Here is an 11,426-nt window from a genome sequence, read left to right as displayed (position 1 = left end):
TGAAGGCTCTCCAGCATTTCTTAAACAAGAAACATCTAAAGAGCCTGATGCTTCTCCACTCAGGCTACGAACCACGCTGACACTGTAAAATAGACATGTGAGGTATGGGGAATGAAAACGAACTTCTCTTATCATGGCCTCTAGTTCTGAAGTTCCTAAGGTCTCCATGCATACCCACAGTGCTTGCAGGGGAGAAACAGCTCCAGCAGTGGATGCGTCCAATGGCAGCAGTGCAGAAATAGCTGGTAGCTGAACCGAGTTGTAGTGCTCTGTATATGAACAACTCTCCTTCCAATGGCAACTTAGCAAAAACACCTACAGCTGCCCTGCATACTGAGCCGAGCTGGTAGCTGATCCACTCTGGACTTGGATTCAATATCCTTTTTAGGACAACATTGGATCACAGATAGCGTGAGGCTAGGAATTCAGAATTTGGGGAAGAAGCAAGAAGGGAAACAGAGGATAGACGAGGTCTAATATTCAGAATTGCGAGTAATGAGTTCAATACAGTTGTTCGATAACCCCTCTCCAAGCAACTCCCATTACTTGTCAAAAAAAGGGAACTCTCATTACACATATACGGGTACTCCTACAGGGCCTCGCTATGGTCCGTCGCTCTCACCTTCTGTCGACGAAATACATCCGGCAGTCTACCGAGGGGTATGCCCACGGTAGTAGATGGATCGGTGGAGGTGCGCGTGAAGGAACCGGATGGTGACACAGAACGCAAGAGACAGCGATTAGGCAGGTTTAGGCTGTCAGTTTGACGTAATATCCTACGTCTTTGGTGGATTGTATTATCAGAGATTCGATGAAAATAAGAGGGGTCCCTACCTGCCTTATATAGCCCAGGGGTAGGGTTACAGGTCGGTTATTTCTATCCTAATTTGTTTACTATGAATTACAGAGATTGCGGGATCGTGCATATCCGAACAGATTATCCTTGATCGTCAAGGATCTTTGCATAACCTTGCGAGGCACGCCGACCTATGCCATGCTCCGTGTGGCGTAGTCTTGTGGGCAGGGCCTCCTATGGTGGCTTGGCCCATGTACGGCCCTATGGATATCGGGGGTCATACCCCCACAACTAGTCCCCGAGCACCTTGTATCCGCTGAGCAATGCCATCTTGAGCTTGTCTGAGCAGTTGAGGCCAGTGTCCGAACTATTGAGACTAGCGTCCGAGCTATTGAGGTCAGCATCTGAGCTGTTGAGGCCAGCGTCCGAGCTGTTGAGACTAGCGTCCAAGCTGTTGAGGCCTTTGTCCGAGCTATTTGTCTGGGTGCCGAGCTCGAACTCACTTGAAAGCAAGGTTTGCCAGAAGGATGTAAGGTGCTCAAGTAAAAAATCTTGAAGCCTTCATCTTAGATGAAGTGTGCCCACTTAAGTTCTGGGTGGCGAAGTTGACGCTTAGCGTCCCTGACTTAGTCAGTGTGGAGGAACTTAGTCCCTTTGGAACCAAGAGAGATGCTTAGCATCAATGCCTTAGGCAAAATTAGCTCTTAGAGCCAAAACAGGGATCTTGAACGATTACAGTCTACGACTTAATCGCTTTGTAGAAGACCAAGTGAAGTGTGCCCACTTAGTCCCCGAGCCTGACAGTAGGTGAAGTAGTCACGTGGTGCCAAGGTCCAAAACAGTAGTCTTCAGGTGCCGAAGCAGTCCCTAGATTAGCTGAGAAAAATTATAGTCCACAAGCCTACTAAAAGATTGCAAAGATATCTTGTAGCAGGGTCAGAGAGAAAATATCTGAAAAACTCCGTCTAAGCGACGCTTATCATTGAAATCTATTTCGTCGACCCGCGTTTAACGCGGTTTGACACAGTGGCCCACCAGGCCCATTTGGCAATCAGCAGGGCACGCGGAGATTTCGGGGGAGAACACGATGTGGTAGGCGCGGTTTCCCAAAAACCCTAGAAGGTGGAGGGTCAGGGGTCGAATGGTTATAAGAGCGCTGCGGCCCCGGTGCACATTCCCCACTATCTCCGTCGCTTCATCATCCTCCTCGCTCCCATGCCGCTGCGCCTGGCAACTACTCCGCCATCAGGGCAACTGCAAGCGCATAGTCTCCTCCAGGCCATAGATCTGTAAGATGGCACCGAAAAGAAGCCACGGTGGGTCGAGTCGGGGTTCGCGTGAGCTTAATCGTGCCGAGGAATGGATGGAGTCCATCAGCAATGAGGCGGCGCTCAATCAGTTGGTGGTGCACGGCGTGCTGCCCGATATGGTGATGGGGGCATGGCGTCCGGCTCGCGGTGAGAGCTTTCCTACTCCTCGTGGTTATGAACTAGTAGTTTTTGAAGATTATTTCTACCGCGGATTTGGTGTTCCGATCCATCCGTTCCTCCGCGGGTTGATTGATTATTACGAGATTAGTTTTTGCAATCTGAGCCCAAACTCCATCCTTCATGTCTCTGTCTTCATCCATTTTTGCAAGACTTATCTTGGCATTCAAACCCATTTTGATCTGTTCTGCCACTTCTTCTGCTTGAAAGCCTAGGGGGATCTGGATCTAGGATTGTAGGAGGGGCGTACTCGAAGCTCCATGATGGGATGGTGGGTCAATACATCGCCACCCCTTTGAACATGAATGTGAAGTATTGGGCGCAGTGATGGTTCTACATGGCATAGGTAGAGCTGTATGTGGCATGCGACATGGATCAGATCCCCATTAGCAACGCTAGGTGGTCGGAAAGGCCTAGCGCTAACGGGATTAAGCAAGTGATGGAGCTCTTGGCGCTGATAGATCGGAGAAGGTTGGATGGGGTGATCGTGGAAACAAATTTCACTTTTTGGCGAGTCCATCCTAGCAAGGATAGGGCACATCCCGGATATGAATTCCGAGGGGAGACCGATGGGACCCGTGAGGTGCCTGAGGAGATCAGTCAGGATGAAGTTAAACGGTGCATCTCGATGATGTTCAACCTTGCGGGGCGTCTTAGGATTGATGACCAGTAGAAGCCCTTCCATGTGGGGAGCCTCCCACCATGGGTAAGAGTTTTATTTTTGGATTCATTTGTTCCTTTGTCTATTGAAACGTACTCATTTTTGTTCCTAAAGATTCATGGGCAGGACTGGGCGGTGTTCGTCTTGGCGGTGCCGTCGGCGGACTGGCCAAGGGGGGTTGATGCCCGGCCGAGCAGTCCCCGGCGTCGGGCAAGCTCAGAGATAGGCGGGGACAGCTCGGCCAACCTTGACGACGTAGACAAAGATGAGCAGATGCCATATGTCAGCGAGAAGCTCCGGGGGAAGAGGCCTACTGACAAGGAGCCATCCCCGAAGAGAAGGAAGACAACAGGGTCATCTAGTCGTGAAGAGAAGCCGGTGAGCATTGAAGCTACCACCCAGCCCCGAAGATGGCAGATGTATGTGTCGGCCTCGTCGGACGATGATGAGACGGCAGCACCTCTTTCCTTGAGGGCCATGACACCTCCGCCGTCTGCGCCGGCAGGGGCAGAGACGCGCGAAAGGCAGTGGACGTGGGAGACCGTGACTCCGATGCCCGATAGTACTCGAGCGGTACCCGCAGCGGCAGCTCGGACGGTACCAACGGTGGCAGCCCAAATGACTCCCGCAGTCCCCGAGACCGCACGGACAAGTCCTGTGGTGGCAGCATAGGCGGATACCGAAGTCCCCAGGACTGCGTGGGTTACTCCGGTGGCGTCCGTGGAGGTGCCGGGTATCTCGGATGCTGGAGTGGGTGGTTCCAGGCAAACGCGCTAGTTCTGAACAGCATGATGGGAATCCCAATTGTAAGTTGCCCTACTTGTGTGTAATTCTTTTTGAGCATGGTGTGCTGATTCCTGATGAATTGTTTGTGTGCCGAAGATTACGCCAACAGAGTAATTCTTTTTGTGTCCTAATGAATTGTAATTCTTTTTGAACAAAGTAGTAAAACAGATAGATTAGGCCAAAAAATAAATCTGCATTTTTGTTTTCTACTACTTTGTACAGAAAACTCATAGCATGACAATAAAAAGCAGAAAACAAGATATATAGTGACAAGCTAGAGTAACAGAAAAAATCAAGATCAGGTTACTGCCAATACCAAACCATCGCTACCCGCAAAATCATATCGTCGTTTACGACATTTGAACTATCAGTGTGTGCGTGCCATGATAAAAACTGCGGTCTAGCATCACCAACAATTTCATATTAAAGATGCAATATGCTGCCAGATTCCAGCTATATATGCTTTCACTGCTTTTTGATTATTACAGAAAACACGAAAGAAAATGATGTCTATTTAACTGAACTGAAAAGAGCTGATGCAGTATATATAGCAATCTCTAGTCCTTGCTTTCCTTAACTGAACTGAAACAAAAGGCAAGATGAAGAACAACTAGTGGATAGACTTCCTAGGAACAGCTAGTGGAAAGTGAAGTGCTACAGAAACGGCGACTACGTAATGATGGCAAGTGAACTGCTGTGCTGCAGTTAGAAACAAGAGAAATATTGAAACTAGTATAGGAGAAGGTCTCAAGAATGCAGCAAGTAATCAAAGCAGTGATGGAGTGCTATGGGTCTGATTTGTTGACAAGCTTGTGCATTGGGAGAGGCAAACAAAGTCTGAATTAAATTTATGAAAGCAGAGGTGTTGTGCTGCAATTAGAAAGGTGAGGTGATAGACTGCAGTAGATGCAGCAAGGCAAGTGGAGTGAAAGGTCGAGAGATGTTGATAGAATACAACGACATATCAGTATTAGGATTATTATGTAGTACCATGCATGCAAGATGTGAGGTCTCAATTTCCATGACAAATAAGAGTAATGCAGTAGGAAGCACAAATGGTGAGATTCAGTAGAAGTAGTGATGAGCAGATATGTAAAGCAGTAGATGTGAAGAGCAACTCAGCTCATCTATACACTAAGTCGGATTTATTGCCTACCTCACTACATTGACATGGCTTCATCCATCCGGCCATTTCACTAACAAGCACAAGTGCACAACAAGGCAGACAGGGAACCAAGCAAATGTAACCTTTCTTCTGGACGCAGCGGTCGTTGTCGCGGCAGCAGGCATTGATGTCGTCGCAGGGCACCTCTCCCTCGCAGCCACTCCAGCCCAAGCTGCAGTCCTTGTGGTCGCGGATCCCAATAGCTATGGCAAAGAAGCATTAGGGACCAAGAACAGGATCAGATTGCTTGCCAGATGGAATCGATGAGGATGAGGCGGGGGTCACTCACAGTCACAATTGAGGGCCGCGCGCTGCACGACGGGGGCTGGGACACCAACTGCGCGGTGGCGGCGGTGGTAGTGTTGGGCGGCGGTGGCGGAGTCGGACGGCAGAGGAGGAGTTGGGCAGGCGTACACAGAGGAGGTGATGGGACTTGCAACGGAGCTGGAACTGGGCGGATTTGGGTGGCGATGGAGCCGAGTTGGAGGGCGACGGCAGAGCGGTAGTTCAGTTGGCCGGCGACGGTGGGTGCCGAGAGGAGGCCGCAGGACCTACGACAGACTGGCTGGGCAGACGTCCGTAGAGAGGAGGCGGCGGGACCTACGATGGAGCCGGGCGGGCGGGCGCAGAGAGGATGCGGTGGCGGTGACTGGACTAGCTCAGGCTGAAGAGTGAAGATTGAAAAGCTAGGGTTTGCATAGGAAGGTATTTGGGCCTAATTTTACCGCAAAGTCCTTTTTCGCTTTCAACTTCCCGCCAAGGAAACTTTTCCTCTTTTCATTCCCGCGGACAGCCTTTTTTTTGTTTTGGATGGCGCGCAGGAGGCACGGCCTATATACCGACTAATGGTTTGCCCTCTTTACTGATCTATCCCGACCCATTGTTTGATGGTAGAGCCAAATATCTATATCGACCGATCGTTCATCGCGATAAGTATGTTTACCAACACTTGGTTGGTAGACCATCTATAACGACCAACTGTTCAATGGTACTAGTGAACTTATAACGACACACATGTGACGCTAATTTGGTGTTGTGGTGTAGTGAAGTTAGTTATCGATCTATATTGTTATTTGTAAGGTTGAAACAGACGACTGATCTCTTACAAATCGCGGTATAGATTAGTTATCGATTCGTATCAACCTTTACAAGGCTGCAACAGACGACTGATCTCTTGTAAACGTTGGTATTAATCAAAGTTATCGATATTGTGTTAAATAGTTTACTATTTAATATAATATCACCAATTGCCGGATCTAGATTGAGATTTATTAGTCTTATTATTTTGATCTATCGTCTATTAGACATCTTTATGGTTGAATCCGATTCTTGATGTTAGTTCTCGTTTGATGACTAGTCTATCTCAATCCTAATCGCACATGGCGGGTGTTTGAAGTCATGTTCTATTAAGAGATAGAATCATTGATCACGAGTATCCAGTATGACTCCGCTATCAATGCTGCATCAGTCCACTCAATCTGTTGATAGCGTGTCAGATTGGACATTGTCGGTTAGTAGATCTATCTACTAAGAAGAGCATGGCATCGACCACCCGCTATGTCTCCATCGGCTATTTAGTTGATGGCCTAAGCTCCCACGTGTATAATATGCCCTGACGACTCCTTTGCGATATAAGTAGATCTATCGACTGCTAGTCTCTGATCTAGGGTCCTACTATCAATGCCGCATCAGATGACTCAACCTGTTGATGGTATAATAGATTGAGTCTAGTTGTTTGTAGATTTATTTATATCCGACGGATGAGTGATCGTATGCTATATGACAAGATCACTAGAATCGGCTGTTTTAGCATATAGACTGTTTTGTTGAGGATGTACTGGCTATTTACATGCTTTTATTTATTTTTATCTTGGTTAAAAGCTAGTATGTTTGTCACATGAATGCTTACACGCCTATCCTTACATCTTTCGCATGTTTTCATGATCATCGGCTAGTTAAGATCTATATACTTGAGTTACTGATAATTACTGATATGCTTATTTTGCTTACCATGCATCGTGAACATGTTGGATATTGACTCTCTAGTTGATAGCCTTATTTCATCGGCTACTTAGCCACATATTTGGAACTATCTAGATAAATACCGGCATGTTCGACCTTAAATTTACTGATCAATTTTCTCTCCTTGTCCATTGCAGGGTCAAATTGACTGGCATGCCCTCGGTCACGATCATCCGGTCCGGTGTCCTCCTAAGTCAGGGAGAGCTCGGGATCTGCTCCACGTGGTTTCTCTCGGCTTCTTGTGTGTCCCGACGGTGGAGATCGACCTCCCGTCACTTTTCGCCATCGACACATATATCACTGGTGCAGCAAGGCTTTTTGCTCCCGGTTGAGAAACCCCTTTAGTCCCGGTTTCCCAACCGGGAGCACCAATCCGGGACTAAAGGTACCCTCCTTTAGTCCCGGTTTCTCGCCCGGGACTAAAGGTCCACATTTAGTCCCGGTTGGTAATACCAATCAGGACTAAAGAGGCCTCCCGGCCTGGCCGGGACTAAAGGTTTTCTTTTTTTTCTTTGTTTTTCTATTTTCAATTGATATCACCTACTGTAACTCCTAAGATCTCAGAAATCACACCTTTTAGCAACTGCACAATCAAAAAACAGGTGTTGACTAGTTTCTCTCTCATTACAGAACAGACAAGATTCATCTTTTACTTTTCTTCTCTTAGCCAGATTATCTCCGGCAAGAACTCTCTTATTAACCAGCAACCACAAAAACATATGGACTCTAGGAGGGACTTTAATGCTCCATACAGCCAAAACATGAACCTTTGGCAGTAAATTGCCACATCATTTCATCATCGTCTATAGAGAACTGAAAAGTGGACAAAAGCTCTACTACTTCTAACCAGGATTGATACAGGGCCCGCAGCTCGCAGGTCCGTAGCTCCTGCGCTGATGGCTCCATCCTCCACTAGATCTCGCCCTCCTAGGTGGAGCCTGCGGCATCAGACTGGATGTTTGATTGGAGCGAACACAGATCCAGACCAAACCATGGCAGATCTATTGAGCCACGACACGGATCTAGCATCACAGCAGCACAAAGTGACCACGGAATGAAACCTAGTGAGAAGGAAACAAGAATGAAACCTAGTGAGAAGGAAACGAAACAGACCTTGGAGTCGAGGATCTCGCCGTAGGAGGCGAAGGCATGCTCCAGGGACTCGTTGTTGGTGGCCCAGGCCAGCCCACCGACGAAGCAACGGTACTCCACGCCCGCCGCCGCCATCTCCCCTCCACAGAACCGAGGACGAGGACTTGGTAAGAGGGGGAGGAAAAGCCAACCCACCTCTGAGAGAGCACGGGGGAGCACGGATCCCCTACCCGGCGGTTTTATAGCGCGACGGGCGCGATGCGAGCTGTCATGATCGGACCGAGCGGAGGATAAGGATCCGAGGTGGGCCTTCCGCACCAGGACTAAAAGTTCCCTTTAGTCCCGGACGGAGCCTCCAGCCGGGAGTAGACTTTTACTCCTGGTTGGAGGGATCAACCGGGAGTAAAAGTTAACCTTTAGTCCCGGTTGGTAGCTCCAACCGGGACTAAAGGTCCCCTGCAGCAAAAGCCTGCCGCAGTAGCCATGGGCAGAGACCTTTAGTCCCGGTTGGAGCTACAAACTGGGACTAAAGGTCTCTCTAGTCCTGGGCGCGAAAAATGTTGGGACTAAAGCCAAATTTCGAGGTGGGATCAAAGATCGTTTCTCTACTAGTGTATGCTTCAGCTATGTCCAATGCAGCACAACTCCCGGCGATATGCACGCTATATATTTCTTGATCGTACCTTCAAAACTCCATCAATATATATCCCCAGTACCATATGAAGTGGCCTGACGAATCCCATAACCCATAGCCTCATCATACTGGTACTCCATTTCAATTATTTGATTATTATAACTATATTCATCTAAGGCAAACATACCATAGTCATCGTGATCCCTTGTAGTAAGTGTGGGAGGCATCTGGAATAAGTGGGTGTGGCCACGAACTCATGGTGGAACTAGACCAACTCCTGCTGCACGCATCTATAAATCCATAGGACATACAGACAGACCATATAAATTGTATCAAATAGCATCGGTGCATCATTGATATCGATCTGATGCTATGTTTGGACCAAGTGGTGTAATGAACATCTCTGGACATAGAAGGGGCGCCTAGGAGATTAGCTACGGTGGAGTTCAGCTGATCTTGTACGGAGAAAAGCCAGAGACGCGAGTGTTTTATACTCTAAAAAGCACATAATTAAAGAGGCCGCTCTGCATAGATTATCTATTTGCTGCTATAATAGAAATAGTAGGCATGAGGAGGCATAGATTATTTGTTTCCTGCTACAACAGAAATGTGAGGCATGAGGAGGCACAAATTATCTGTTTCCATTTAAACATGTTGGAGTGTCCTTGTGCCATGAGTGTTCTGCCTAGCATCCCAGACATGATGTGAGATTGTTAAATATTTCAAGCGTGTTCACAGCTCCTGTTACATTCATGATGTTTTTGTTTTGGTTCTGTTTTAGCTACATCCAGCCTTGTCACCAAATTGGCAGCATCTGTATTGTTTGATACAAGCATGTTCAAGGGGACGATTGAGCAAGTCCAGTAAATATGCAATCAAAGAGTCACCAAATGTCCCAGATTTGCGGCACCAAATTGTATTTTACGTTTGATCAGGTGCGAGCATTCTTCCTTCTCTCCAGTGACAACAGACATGTGACAACCTTGAGCCGCTCGTTCTGTTTCTATTGTAGCTCTGCTTGTGTTAGGATATTTTGGAACATATATTTGAGATTTGATAAAATTAAATGATTAACCTTCTGAAATAATAAAGGGAGACCCAATGGTTACCTTAGCACCATACAGAATGCTCTATCTGAGGTACACCAAGCCATGCTAATCTAGCAAGTTTGAGGTATACTACGTAGCGAGGGGCACTAATCAAGTAATAGGATCAATTTAGGAAGTTTTCTCTTTAAGCACATGCTCTTTAAATGCACTCAATAGGTGGCCGGGCAACTACAACACCCACGCTGCATTTGCGAGGATCCAAATATCAAAACAAATCCTTAGTTAGGTAATGGAGTAATATCATGTTCCCCTTGTTATATATTTTTTTTTTGCCCTTTATGCCCTGTGTATTTTGTCCAGAGGTCGGAAGTCTGTGCTGGATCATTTTCTCAACTAGTTGTAATAATCTTCTATTTTTGAAGTTGTTCCTTCATAAACATAAAGCAACTTGACGGTACGTTCTGGGTTGAGCAAAATATTGAGCAATATTGATTGAGTAAACAATTATTCTCCAACTAAGCACAATCTCTTCCGCACAGTTGAGCAAGCAGCCTTTGCGACGGGGGCGGTACCAACACTGTGGGCCTCATCCCAGCCCTAAACGTACTTGTACTTACTACACGGTTTTACCTTGGTGGAAATGAAAGGGGAAAATAAGCATTGGAGCTAGTCTCAACTCGTGTATTCTTAAATGTTTGGTTTAACAAAATATTATGCAGGTATTTCAAGCCGAGCATCTTGTGTGTATTTAGTGTAAGTTCACAAACAAATAAGAGGCTGCAGCGCCCAGTGTAGGAATTTATGAACATTACTTTAGGGAGGTCGATTTACTTATTAGGCCATGGAGTAATATTAATGACACTGCAGCTGTGCCTGGCCTCGCTCTATATGTATGACATGTCTTTTGAAACCAAATAGAACGAGGAGACAGGGTTTGATATGGCATCAGGGTGCTCATCAGGTCAGCAGAAAGTGTGTGTGGAGGGGGCCGGGAGAGTGAGAGAATGTTGCTACTTCTAATTTTCATGATTTTTCTCCTCCCAAACGAATTGCTTTCGGGATGTAAGGCATCAGGATTATATGGGATACAGAGATCCCAGCAAGGCCGAACGTCTCCATCAGCTAGACCAGCCTCCAAGACCAACAAGTAATGGTTGATCTGAGACATGCGGCGCTCGGTTTGTTTCCCTTCTTGTCTTATAGGGAGACAACCACATACTCTATCTGTCCCGAATTATCTGTCGCTTTTGGTTTCCATGCCGCAAGTTTGACTTGATTTTTTGAAAATACGTGCAATATTTGTATCTCCAAATAAATTTATTAACAAACTAGATTCAAAGATATTTCCAATGATGCCAATTGTGTACCATAAATATTAATATTTTTAATATATATTTTGTCAAAATTGTTTCTCGGAAACGAAAACGACAGATATTTTGGGACGGAGAGGGAGTAGTAGATAACGAGCACTGGCTTGTGATAGACCTGGTCTTCATTCAGGCTGCCTGCCAGTGGTGTGTCCAGGTCCTTGGCAAGGATATAAGGATGGGATGAGTCCACGTCCCATGGGTATCGATGGTGTTGTCGTTCTTGGCCTCTTGTATGGGACGCCGCTGCAGCTCGTTCTTGTGTTGGCTCTTCTCAACGGCAGTTCACATTTTGGCCCAATGCCTAAATGGAAAGTTAACTATTTTATGATTAGTGGGATATACAATTTTCTACCTTTGCCCAATG

Source organism: Miscanthus floridulus, chromosome 14 (genome assembly GCF_019320115.1).
Source record: "Miscanthus floridulus cultivar M001 chromosome 14, ASM1932011v1, whole genome shotgun sequence".
Taxonomy (NCBI): Eukaryota; Viridiplantae; Streptophyta; class Magnoliopsida; order Poales; family Poaceae; genus Miscanthus; species Miscanthus floridulus.
Note: the sequence above shows the minus strand (reverse complement) of the source record.